Source organism: Bufo gargarizans, chromosome 2 (genome assembly GCF_014858855.1).
Source record: "Bufo gargarizans isolate SCDJY-AF-19 chromosome 2, ASM1485885v1, whole genome shotgun sequence".
NCBI classification, from domain to species: domain Eukaryota; kingdom Metazoa; phylum Chordata; class Amphibia; order Anura; family Bufonidae; genus Bufo; species Bufo gargarizans.
Window position 1 is genome coordinate 115,713,324 of NC_058081.1, and position 13,450 is coordinate 115,726,773.

Below are 13,450 nucleotides of genomic sequence, written 5' to 3' on the forward strand. Positions count from 1 at the left end.
CGATATACACGCAAAAAATTTGCTATTCGAATATTCACGCTCAACACTAGAACAGAGTATGGAGTCCTTTCCCCCCTGTTGCTGAATGAAACATTTTTCTACAACAGCATGTTGTAGAAAAATGCCATAGATGGAATAAGTTAGGATTAAACGCCATAGATGGAATAAGTTAGGATTTCACAATGAGCAGTGTATATATATTCTAACCAAATATATATGCAGTGCCATATATTCTATTTATTATTTGGCAAACCCTGCCCTCTTTGGTGGACTCCATTGACAATCTAATACCTATAGCTTACCATAAACATCAGACTTTCAGCATTACCATCAAAATGTTACAGGTCTGCCCAAAAAATGTCCAATATCTATGACAACCATAAAGGATGAACAATTCTGATGGAAATATAATGTATATTGGCTCTTACCCATTACTTCACGCACAGGGAATACATAGGTTAATAGCTTGATAGGTTTTGTAAAGATTCTTGGGAATACCCCTGTTGTAACACCCTCAACCAATGAATGACAACCACTGAATGTATGTTGGTTATTTAACACTATGTCATTCATTTTTTAGTTTCTTTTTCTTAGTGGTATATTGCCCATAACCTGGCTTCAGAATAGACTGATAAAATGGACGTAGAGAGTTTAGCTACTTTTTCACTGGTTTTAAATGACAAATAGCAAAAAGATAAAATATGACAAGAAAATCCCAGATGAGGAATCCTAGTCTGAGCCATGTATAAACTGCTAACAGTTCCAAAGTATTGTCTATTATCAATCTTCTGTGCTGTTATTTCTGTTATTTTCTTTTATTCTTCAGAAAAGAGTAATATATTTGGTAATTGAGAACCTTGCTGTGAACCCAACTTCCTTAGGTATACATGTGTTCTTTACCTAGGGGAAAATATTTAATTTCCTCTCAAACTAAATCATTAAATGATTTGTCACTGCAGCTTCCTACAGTAGCTGTAGAAACATATTACAGAATCTTCAGCATCTTATCCCGTTTTACTGGCTTTGGAACAGGGATTAAATAAAATAAAATCACTATTTAAAGAGCATTTGTCTGTCACCATGATCAACCCTATTAAATCAGGTATACTGCCGGGTAGAGTTGATCATGGTGACTAAAATGAGCACTTTTTCTTTGCAATCATTATTACCGATGCAGACAAATTCTTATTTTTAGTTAAATAAGGTGCTTGGAGCACCAAGGGGCTAGCCTAGACCCACAGAGCACTACTTTACCTCTGCCTCTCCCTGTTACCATTCCCTCTCCCAGCGAGATTGACAAGGCCAGACATACTCACTGCTCTGATGCCCTACCCTGAAATCTCATACATGAACCAATGCAGTGAAGATCTAATGTGATCGTTCCTGCTCTTAGATATTCACTGACGATAATACTGCTGCCATCTCATGTGTGAAATTTCAGGGCTAGGCATTGGAGCAGTGAGGATGCCTGGCTCTGTCAACCTCACTGGGAGGGAAAATGACAATGAGGAGAGGCCAAGGTGAAATGGTGCTCCGATCACTTCATTTATATGTAACTAAAAGTAAGAATTTCTCTGCATTGGTGACACCAATTGCAGAGAGAAAGGGCTCATTATAGATCCTATTATCTAGATCCCATTATCATGTCGGCAGTTGGTTTTTAAAGTGGTTATCTAAGACTTTAATACTGATGTTCTATCCTCTGGATAGGTAATTCGTATCCGATTTGTGGCAGTGCACCGGGAACCCCACTGCTCAGCTGTTTGAGAAGGCAGCGGCACTTGCAGCAGAGCCGCAGCCTTGTCTTGCTTTTCCTAGGCCATGTGATGAAATGTTCATTAGTCACATGGCCTAAACGCAGCTCAGCCCCATAGAAATGAACGAGGTTGAGCTACTAAACCAAACACAGCCGCTATACAATGTATGGCATTGTGCTTGGTGAGCATGGAGAAGGCCGAGGTGCTTACAGGGGCACCAGTGCCTTCTTAACCAGCTGATCGGTGGGGGTCCCAGGTGTCCGACAAGAAACTGATAGGTCATCAGAGGATAGGTCATCAATAGTAACCTCTTACAGACACAGGGCGTACCTTTACGAACTGATGTCCGAGTCCTTAAGGACACAGGGCGTACAGGTACAGGTGTATTTCCGATCACCGCCGTGCGGCAGGCGGTGATTGGAACAGAGTGCCTGCTGAAATAATTCAGCAGGCATCCTGTGACAATGCCGAGGGGGGTCCTGTCAATTCAGACCTGCAGTTTGCTGCGTTTCCGGGTCATTCGGGTCTCCGGTGACCCGATAACCCGGAATAGGATGGTGATCGATGGTGTGATAATACACCACCAATCACCATCCTTAGATCCTGAGAATTGGTGGTGACATCACCTCTCAGGATCGCATACTATTGGCTGGATGGGCGGGTGTGGGTTAACTTCCCCAGCACAACTCTCCTCCTCCACACTGCTTCCGTTGAGAGAGGAGCCCATCCGTCCATCAGTGAGCCCAGCACGCCCAGCACGCCCAGCACCCCCAGCACCCCCAGCACCCCCAGCACCCCCAGCACCCCCAGCACCCCCAGCACCCCACGTGAGCCACCAAAGTTCGCAGGAACAGGTTTAGGGAAAGTTTAGATTAGGCAGGGAGACTTTAGGGAAAAAAAAAGTTTTATTTTTCGGCTTCACCCTGATCGGGTGTCTGGGGTCCACAGCACACTCAGCTGTGCGACCCTAGACCCCCCAGGGGTGCTGCAGCTTGCCCCCCTGCTTCCCACACACAAATTTTTGGAAGTTTGAATAGTTTTTTTTTTTTCCAAATTTTTGAGGCTTTCATTTTTTAAAATTTAGTTTTATTTATTTTTTCTGTTAGGTTTAGGGTGGGTTAGGTTAGTGAACGTGAACACCCGTCCCCCACCACACACACGCACACTAAATAAAGTTTTACACACACGCACACACACACACTCCTCTATGGCCCGCCAGATGTTCTCGGCTGAGGAGACATACGCCCTGCTTGCCTCCGATTCCGAGAGACCCAGTGAGGACGAGGATGACCCCACTTTCCTCTTGTCATCCGCGTCCTTCTCATCATCTAGTTATGATGATGAGCCCCCAAGGCGGCGGAGCAAGGGGACCCCCATGCCAGGGACCCTGTGGCCCACACTAGTATGAGCCGTCCTGGGGCTCGTACTAGTTTTCCGGCCCGCCAGTTAAGTCCACCTGAGCCCCCTACCAGTGAACTTGTCTGGTGTACCCCAGAGAAATTTGAGCCCGTGATTCCTGATTTTGTTGGCCAACCAGGAATCCAGATTCCCACAGTGGGGTTCACTGAATATGACTATTTAAGTTTTTTTTTCAGTGCCCACTTTGTGAATCTGATGGTGGAGCAATCAAACTTGTACGCCCAACAGTTCATTGTTCAACAACCGGGCTCCTTTTCGGCTAGGTCCGGTGGCTGGACTCCTGTCAGTGCAGCCGAGCTGAGGACATTTTGGGGCCTCGTGCTGCACATGGACCTAGTCAAAAAACCCAGTGTCAGGCAGTACTGGAGTGGGGAAGTCCTCTAGCAGACCCCACTCTACTGTATGACCATGACACATTCCTGCTTTGAGGCCATACGGAAATGCCTGCATTATGCAGATAATGCAGCATGTCCCCCCCCCCCCCCCCCCGAGGTGATCCTACTTATGACTGCCTGTACAAAATTAGGCCGGTCATCGATCACTTCGGGGCCAAATTTTTGGAGGCCTATGTACCTGGAAGGGAGGTCGCTGTTAATAAGTCTCTCATTGCTTTCAAGGGGAGACTCATTTTCCGTCAGTATGTTCCCTCTAAGCGGGCGAGGTATGTATCTGTAAAGAATAAATCAAGGCAACTAGACGTACTGTAGATTTCTTGAAAACGTTTCACTCGCTCTTCCAACGAGCTTTCTCAATTCTGAGTGACTGTACAAAAATTCTGGGAATAAATATGTAACTGAATCAACATCTGGTAATTATACCCAGCATTGGGTATAATTATCCTAATTGGAGTCAGTAGGTGATAAAGACTTCCCAGAAAAAGGTGTCAAGACAGCACTGTATGTGGCAGACAATAGAGGTCTAACCCCCCCACCTCTATTCAAGCTTGGCTTCTCCATTTTTACATAGATGGCCTCCTTCACGCCTCGTTTGTACCAATCGGCCTCCTTATCCAAAACACATACTTGACTGTCTTCAAAGGTGTGACCTGTTCCTTTTAGATGTAAGTACACGGCTGAATCTTGACCAGGGGTTTTGGCTCTTCTATGCTGAGCCATACGCTGATGTAGTTGTTGTTTTGTTTCGCCGATATACAGTTCTGAGCATTCCTCATTGCACTGGACTGCGTACACAATGTTGTCCATCTTGTGTTTAGGCGTTGGGTCTTTGGGGTGAACCAGTTGTTGCCTCAGTGTGTTGCTGGGTTTAAAGAAAACAGGAATGTGATGTTTATTAAAAATCTTTTTGAGTTTCTCAGACAACCCAGCTACATATGAGATAACCATATTCTTGCGTCTGTCATGCTTCTCGCCCTCACTGGTAGTCTTGGTGCTCTTTCTTCTCCTTCCTTCTGTTTTGACAAAGGCCCAAACTGGATACCCACAAGTTTTAAGTGCCCCTCTGAGGTGTTTGAGTTCCTTCGCCTTGGCCTCTGTGCTGGGCGTGGTATGGCATGGAGCTGTACAAACTTTGTGAGAGTACCTCAGGGTATACTTACAAGTTTCATGTGTACGAAGGGCGAGATTCCCGTATTGAACCCCCATAATGTCCCCCCACTCTGGGTGTTAGCGGGAAACTTGTGTGGGACCTTATGTACCCACTGCTAGAAAAGGGTTACCACCTGTACGTGGATAACTTTTATACTACTATCCCCTTGTTCCAGTCCCTTGCAGCCAGAGCTGGTGGGACCGTGCAGAAAATTCAACGCGGCCTCCCTACCCAGTGGAAATCTGTTGCTGGTCAAATATAAGGACAAGAGGGATGTCCTTGTACTGTCCTACAATTCACGTTAACGGCATCACCCCTGACCCTGTGCGAGGTACCGCGGCAACGGTCCTCAAGCCTGATTTTATCGTGGACTACAATCGGTATATGGGAGGAGTTTATCTCTCTGATCAAGTCCTCAAGCCATATGATTACAAAAAAGTCGCAGTCTACTTGGTGCAGGTTGCCTTGTACAACTATTTTGTGTTGTCTCAGAGCGCTGGCAACACAGGGGAATTCCTGCAGTTCTATGAGGCAGTCCTCAAGGCCCTGATCTTTTCTGACCTGGAAAGAGCTAGGCAGGAGTACCTTGCGAACTGGAGGCGCCCGGATCATCCCTGGCCAACATTTTCCAGGTGTGGTCCCCCATACTGGAAAGAAGGGATGGTCCCAAAAAAAGTGCAGAGCGTATCACAGGAGGGGGATATGGAAGGACACCACTCATCCGGGCCTCTGCATTGACGGTTGCTTCAGGGAGTACCATACTTCCATGGAGTACCAAATTTATAATCCCCCTTCCCCAATTTTAATTCTATTTGGCCACAGATAATCGCCCAGAAAAAAAAAAAAAATATGGCTCTCATGACTAACCCTCAGATGAACACTCAGATGAAATTAAATACAAAAAAGGTGTAAAAAATGGCTTTTTTTTACACCGTTTAAATATATATTTTTTTTACTGTGTTCATCTGAGGGGTTAGGTCATGTGTTTTTTTTATAGAGCAGATTCTTACGGACACGGTAATACCTAATATGTCTACTTTAAAAAATTTATTTAGGTTTTACACTATAATATCCTTTTTTAAACAAAAAAAAACATATTATATACTAATTCATTAGCTGCAAGTTCTACCTTCAAGTACTACATTAAGTACAGTGAAGAGATATTGCAGGAGACTGAAGAGATACTGCAAGAGATTGGCTTGGAGTTTGCAACTGGCTCATCTGTGTGTTCTTTTGCTAACCATTGCTTGAGAAGAGGTAAGGAATTTGGTCAGGTGTTTGCTATTGTGCATTTGCTAATGAGCCTAGCTCATTGAGGTGTTACATTTGTTGCTGGGGGAGGAGCTTGTGAAGGAGTGTGTGTATATATAGAGACAGACTCATTAGCTGGCCTAATTCATTAGCTGCAAGTTCTACCTTCAAGTACTACATTAAGTACAGTGAAGAGATATTGCAGGAGACTGAAGAGATACTGCAAGAGATTGGCTTGGAGTTTGCAACTGGCTCATCTGTGTGTTCTTTTGCTAACCATTGCTTGAGAAGAGGTAAGGAATTTGGTCAGGTGTTTGCTATTGTGCATTTGCTAATGAGCCTAGCTCATTGAGGTGTTACATTTGTTGCTGGGGGAGGAGCTTGTGAAGGAGTGTGTGTATATATAGAGACAGACTCATTAGCTGGCCTAATTCATTAGCTGCAAGTTCTACCTTCAAGTACTACATTAAGTACAGTGAAGAGATATTGCAGGAGACTGAAGAGATACTGCAAGAGATTGGCTTGGAGTTTGCAACTGGCTCATCTGTGTGTTCTTTTGCTAACCATTGCTTGAGAAGAGGTAAGGAATTTGGTCAGGTGTTTGCTATTGTGCATTTGCTAATGAGCCTAGCTCATTGAGGTGTTACATTTGTTGCTGGGGGAGGAGCTTGTGAAGGAGTGTGTGTATATATAGAGACAGACTCATTAGCTGGCCTAATTCATTAGCTGCAAGTTCTACCTTCAAGTACTACATTAAGTACAGTGAAGAGATATTGCAGGAGACTGAAGAGATACTGCAAGAGATTGGCTTGGAGTTTGCAACTGGCTCATCTGTGTGTTCTTTTGCTAACCATTGCTTGAGAAGAGGTAAGGAATTTGGTCAGGTGTTTGCTATTGTGCATTTGCTAATGAGCCTAGCTCATTGAGGTGTTACATTTGTTGCTGGGGGAGGAGCTTGTGAAGGAGTGTGTGTATATATAGAGACAGACTCATTAGCTGGCCTAATTCATTAGCTGCAAGTTCTACCTTCAAGTACTACATTAAGTACAGTGAAGAGATATTGCAGGAGGTAGGCTGGAAGGTGGAAACAATACAAAAAAAAAGGTAAGATTTGTTTGATTTAAATTGACAAATTATTATAATTTTTTTTTCTCCTCTTTAAAATGGCAGACTTGGTTCAGTGCAGGAATTGTTGTGCATTGATTTCATGTTCCACTCTTTGGAGATTCGGATGCTGTCAGATCTGTAGACAGTTCTCCTTACTGCAGCAGGAAATTGCATTTTTAAAATCTGAGATATTTAAATTATCTGTTAAACAAACTCCAGCTAGGACTGCTGCAATGCCACTGCCACAGAGGACCCCCAGAAATGGCAGATGGGTTACTGTAGGTTCTGGAAGACTTAGAGTGGTGGATAGAAGACATGTCCCACAGTCGGTGATTCTTCAAAATTCATTTGCAGCACTCTCAGAATGTAAGGACAACATGGATATGGACTCAAGCACAGAGGGTGAGAAACCATCGACTCCTATGTCTAATGTATGCAAGACTGCAGCCAAGGACAAAAAAGATAAAGTGAAGTGTCAAAGGAAGCAGCTGTTGCTGGGTGATTCAATCATAAGAAGTGTGGAGCTTAAAGAAAATGGTTTTGTGAGATGTCTCCCTGGGGCTACTGCTAGAAGAGATAGAAGACGTATTATTAATATTGTTAAGCAAGCAAAGCAGGAAGGGGACGTGGATGTTCTTGTCCATCTAGGGACAAATGACCTGGCTTGCAATGAAGTGTCAGAGGTGAAAAAATCTTTTATCACACTTGGTAATGACGTACAGGATTTTGCATCCACCATTTCATTTTCTGAAGTTCTGCCTGTGCATAATGTTCAGAATGATAGGCAGAGGCGCATAAAGGAGTTCAACATATGGCTTGGTAAATGGTGTCAAGAGCAAGGATTTGGCTTTGTTTCTCATAATAGCTCTACTTGGAACAGAAAGGAACTGTACAAAAAAGATGGTTTGCATCTTTCTCTCAAAGGAACAAATGTACTTAGTGAACAACTCCAAGAATTTGCGAAAGAGTATTTAAACTAGGAAGGGGGGGCAAAAGAGTGAAAATAAAAGAGTCCAATTGCCCCCCGAAACAATGCCAGAACAGGTCAGAAGCACAGAGGGTAAGAAATGATAAGCTCCGAGTCCTCTCTACAAATGCTCGCAGTTTAGGTAAAAAAATCAATGAACTTGGGTCAATAATGGCATCTGAGAATGTAGATTTAGTGGCTGTTACGGAGACATGGTTTAATGAAAGAAATGACTGGGACATAACCATACCAGGGTACTCTTTATACAGAAGAGACAGAGAAGGCAAGAAAGGAGGAGGAGTGGCCCTGTATGTGAAAGATAGCATTAAATCTAACCTAATACAAGTTGGTGAGGCCAACATAGAGTCAGTTTGGGTTACGTTGCAGTTTGCTAATCATGCAGTAACTCGTGTAGGTGTGATATATAGACCACCTGATCAAGTTAAAGAACTAGATGATCTACTAGTTGAAGAAATAGCTAAAATGACAATGAAAGGAGAAGTTATCATTATGGGAGATTTCAATCTTCCAGATATAAACTGGAAAACCAAAATAGCAAGTTCTACCAGGAGTACAGATATTCTAAATTCCCTACTGGGGTTATCCCTACAACAAATGGTTGAGGAGCCAACCCGGAGGGAGGCCATTTTGGATTTGATATTCACAAATGGGGATTCGGTATATGATGTCATTGTAGGCGAAACCTTGGGATCTAGTGATCACCAGTCAGTGTGGTTTAATATAAGAACTGTGAAAGAGTCCCACCACACAAAAACAAAAGTTTTAGATTTTAGAAAAACAGACTTTTCAAAAATGAAATTAGTCATAAATGAGTCCTTATCAGACTGGAACGGATTACATGGAGTCCAGGAGAAATGGGACTACTTAAAAGGTGCATTATTGAAGGCAACAGAAAATTGCATTAGACTTGTCAGTAAAAGCAAAAAAAGGAAGAGACCACTGTGGTACTCAGCAGAAGTGGCCCAAATCATTAAAAATAAAAAGCTAGCATTTTGTAATTATAAAAAAACCCAGAGCAATGAAGATAAGGAAATCTACAAGATTAGGCAGAAAGAGGCCAAGCAAGTTATAAGAACTTCTAAAGCTCAGGCAGAAGAAAAACTAGCTCAGTCTATGAAAAAAGGGGATAAGACATTCTTCAGATATATAAATGAAAAAAGGAAATTAAAACAAGGAATAACTAAATTAAAAATAAAGGACGGAAGGTATGTAGAAGAGAATAAAGGGCTAGCCGACTGCCTTAATGAATACTTCTGTTCAGTTTTTACAAAAGAAAAAGAAGGAGAAGGACCTCCACTAGAAAGGATGACTATTAAATCGTTTGATGCATGTGTCTTTACAGAGGAAGATGTTCTAAGTTTGCTGTCTAAAGTGAAGACAAATAAGTCACAGGGGCCTGATGAGATACACCCAAAATTATTAAAAGAGCTTAGTGGTGAGCTGTCAAAACCGTTAACAGATTTATTTAACCAATCATTAGTAACAGGAGTCGTCCCGGAAGATTGGAAATTGGCAAATGTCGTGCCCATTCACAAGAAAGGTAGTAGGGAGGAATCGAGCAACTATAGACCAGTGAGTCTGACATCAATAGTAGGCAAATTAATGGAAACCCTATTAAAGGATAGGATTGTGGAACATCTAAAATCCCATGGATTGCAAGATGAAAAACAGCATGGGTTTACTTCAGGGAGATCATGTCAAACAAATCTTATAGATTTTTTTGACTGGGTGACTAAAATAATAGACGGTGGAGGTGCAGTAGACATCGCATATCTAGATTTTAGTAAGGCTTTTGACACTGTCCCACATAGAAGACTTATCAATAAACTGCAGTCATTGAGCATGGACTCCCATATTGTTGAGTGGATTAGGCAGTGGCTGAGTGACAGACAACAGAGGGTTGTAGTCAATGGAGAACATTCAAAACAAGGTCATGTTACCAGTGGGATTCCACAGGGATCTGTACTGGGACCAATTTTGTTTAATATCTTCATAAGTGATATTGCAAAAGGCCTCGATGGTAAGGTTTGTCTTTTTGCTGATGACACAAAGATATGTAACAGGGTTGATGTTCCTGGAGGGAAACGCCAAATGGAAAAGGATTTAGGAAAACTAGAAGAATGGTCAGAACTCTGGCAACTGAAATTTAATGTGGATAAGTGCAAGATAATGCACCTGGGGCGTAAAAACCCAAGGGCAGAATATAGAATATTTGACACAGTCCTGACCTCAGTATCTGAGGAAAGGGATTTAGGAGTAATTATTTCAGAAGACTTAAAGGTGGGAAGACAATGTAATAAAGCAGCACGAAATGCAAGCAGAATGCTTGGATGTATAGGGAGAGGTATAAGCAGTAGAAAGAGTGAAGTGCTTATGCCGCTGTACAGATCACTGGTGAGACCTCACTTGGAGTATTGTGCGCAGTACTGGAGGCCATATCTCCAGAAGGATATAGATACTCTAGAGAGAGTTCAGAGAAGAGCTACTAAACTGGTCCATGGATTGCAGGATAAAACTTACCAGGAAAGGTTAAAAGACCTTAATATGTATAGCTTGGAAGAAAGAAGAGACCGAGGGGATATGATAGAAACTTTTAAATACATAAAGGGAATCAACTCGGTAAAGGAGGAGAGCATATTTAAAAGAAGAAAAACTACCACAAGAGGACACAGTTTTAAATTAGAGGGGCAAAGGTTTAAAAGTAATATAAGGAAGTATTACTTTACTGAGAGAGTAGTGGATGCATGGAATAGCCTTCCTGCAGAAGTGGTAGCTGCAAATACAGTGAAGGAGTTTAAGCATGCATGGGATAGGCATAAGGCTATCCTTCATATAAGATAGGGCCAGGGACTATTCATAGGATTCAGATATATTGGGCAGACTAGATGGGCCAAATGGTTCTTATCTGCTGACACATTCTATGTTTCTATGTTTCTATGTTTCTATTAGTATCTCCATAGTCTGAGAGTCAGTTTATTTTTTAGCTGATTGTCTTAGGTAGGGGCTCATTTTTTGCAGAATGAGAGGACAGTTTTATTGGCACTATTTTAAAATGCATAAACAGTCAAACAAAACTCTATATTTATTGCCCTGATTCTGTAGTTTTCAGAAACACCCCATATGTGGTCATAAAATGCTGTATGGCCAAACGGCAAGGCGCACAAGGAAAGGAGCGCCATATGGTTTTTGGAATGCAGATTTTGCTGGACTGGTTTTTTGATACCATGTCCCATTTGAAGCCCCCCTGATGCACCCCTAGAGTAGAAACTCCATAAAAGTGGCACCATCTAAGAAACTATACCCCCAAGGTATTCAAAACTGATTTTACAAACTTTGTTAACCCTTTAGGTGTTCCACAAGAGTTATTGGCAAATGGAGATGAAATTACAGAATTTAAATTTTTTGTAACCTTCCCTCGCAAAAATGTAATATAGAGCAACCAAAAATCATATGTACCCTAAAAATAGTCCCAACAAAACTGCCACCTTATCTCGTAGTTTCCAAAATGGGGTTACTTTTTGGGAGTTTCTACTCTAGGGGTGCATCAGGGGGGCTTCAAATGGGACATGGTGTAAATCAGGCATGCTCAACCTGCGGCCCTCCAGCTGTTGTAAAACTACAACTCCCACAATGCCCTGCTGTAGGCTGATAGCGGTAGGCTGTTCAGGCATACTGGGAGTTGTAGTTTTGCAACAGCTGGAGGGCCAAAAGGTGAGCATGCCTGGTTTTAAATAAACTAGTCCAGCAAAATCTGCCTTCCAGAAACCATACGGTGTTTCTTTCCTACTGCGCCCTGCCGTGTGCCCGTAAAGTAGTTTACAACCACATATGGCGTGTTTCTATAAGCTACAGAATCAGGGCAATAAATATTACGTTTTTTTTGGGCTATTAACCCTTGTTTTGTTACTGGATAAAATGGATTAAAATGGAAAATTTAAACAAAATGACTGTGGATCGCTTCAGCTGAGTAATCAGGATAAGGTGCTCTTGGCCTTTGTGACCCACCCAGTCACAGAAAGCAAGAGATATAGTATTGAAAATAGGACCAGGCACTCAAATATAGAATCAGATGAGATATCTGTTTAATGGAGGTTGTGGTCCCTAAAATGGCAGTATAAATAAATGAATAAAATAGCAAATATAATTAAATGCACACAATAACAGCAATAAATAAATGAAATCACATGAATTACACGATAGCAGCAATGGATAAAGCATATAAGACCACAATCAATTGATGTACATCAGAAGGTCCAAATATGCCAAAATGTAGAACCGCAATTCATAAATTGGTGTATTACTTGCTGAAATCACCCTTTCAAATGGTTGCGTTCAGCTTCAATAAGGTGGTCAGTCCCGTGTATTGCTCCTACCAGAGGTTTCAGGCAAACAAACTGTAAGCAAATAATCACAAGAACTTGGGGTATCAAACAGACACAGTGCGATAGTGTATCAAGGTGGTGTCCCACCTATTAACGCAACTCTATCAATTTTACCTAAGTCCAGCCGGTGTCTTCTTATGCTTACGGGAACTTGGAATGTTCTCAATGAACCAGACGCCAACTGAATGTCCGCTCACGTGACTTGTTAAAGCTTATATGAACGGAGCTTTTGGGCGAAGGTTCCTTCAGCGATCGCCGGTCTCTAACACGGCTGTTGAGCTTTAAAGTCCAGGGAAACTACTATCCCAGCATGCAAGCACAAAGTATAAATCATACGCGTTTTTTTATTTTTTTTTATAACCCCTTCCTCAGTGGTAACCTTGAAATGTTTCCCCACATCCTTTTATATTGGAATATGGCAGACGCTAAAATCCGAACTGGAGTCACATCATCCCAAAGAGGTGTGGAAGACCCGGAGTTTCCTTGATAATGCGCTTTCTGTGCGTTTACTGCACGTTTTTTGTACCATTGCGTTTTATATGCCATTGCTGCTTAAATACAACACAGATAATATTTAATATAAAATTGAATTAAAAAAAACTTATATTCAATGATATAGCCAACCAACATCCATAATGTTTAATATACAACTGTTAATCCAACAAGGGCAATAATTCGCTTATATTGCGGCTAATATTCATATCCACAACACATGTATTCCCACATTATATGGAACAAAAAATATATATGTATATAACATGTAATATATAATATATAGGGGAGGCCCACTGACAGAAGGAGACCAAAAAGTGTATCATGAACCTGGTCTTCCATTATGTCAAGGGACGCCCAATCACAGGAAGCCATATAACTCCCAGTCTGCATTTAACCCATTAGGAGTTAATGAGCCAAAATCAAATATGAACTTAGATTCTATTCTTGACATCTTCTTAATCAAATCACCACCTCTCCAATCTGATGCCACATTAGTCAATGCTGTA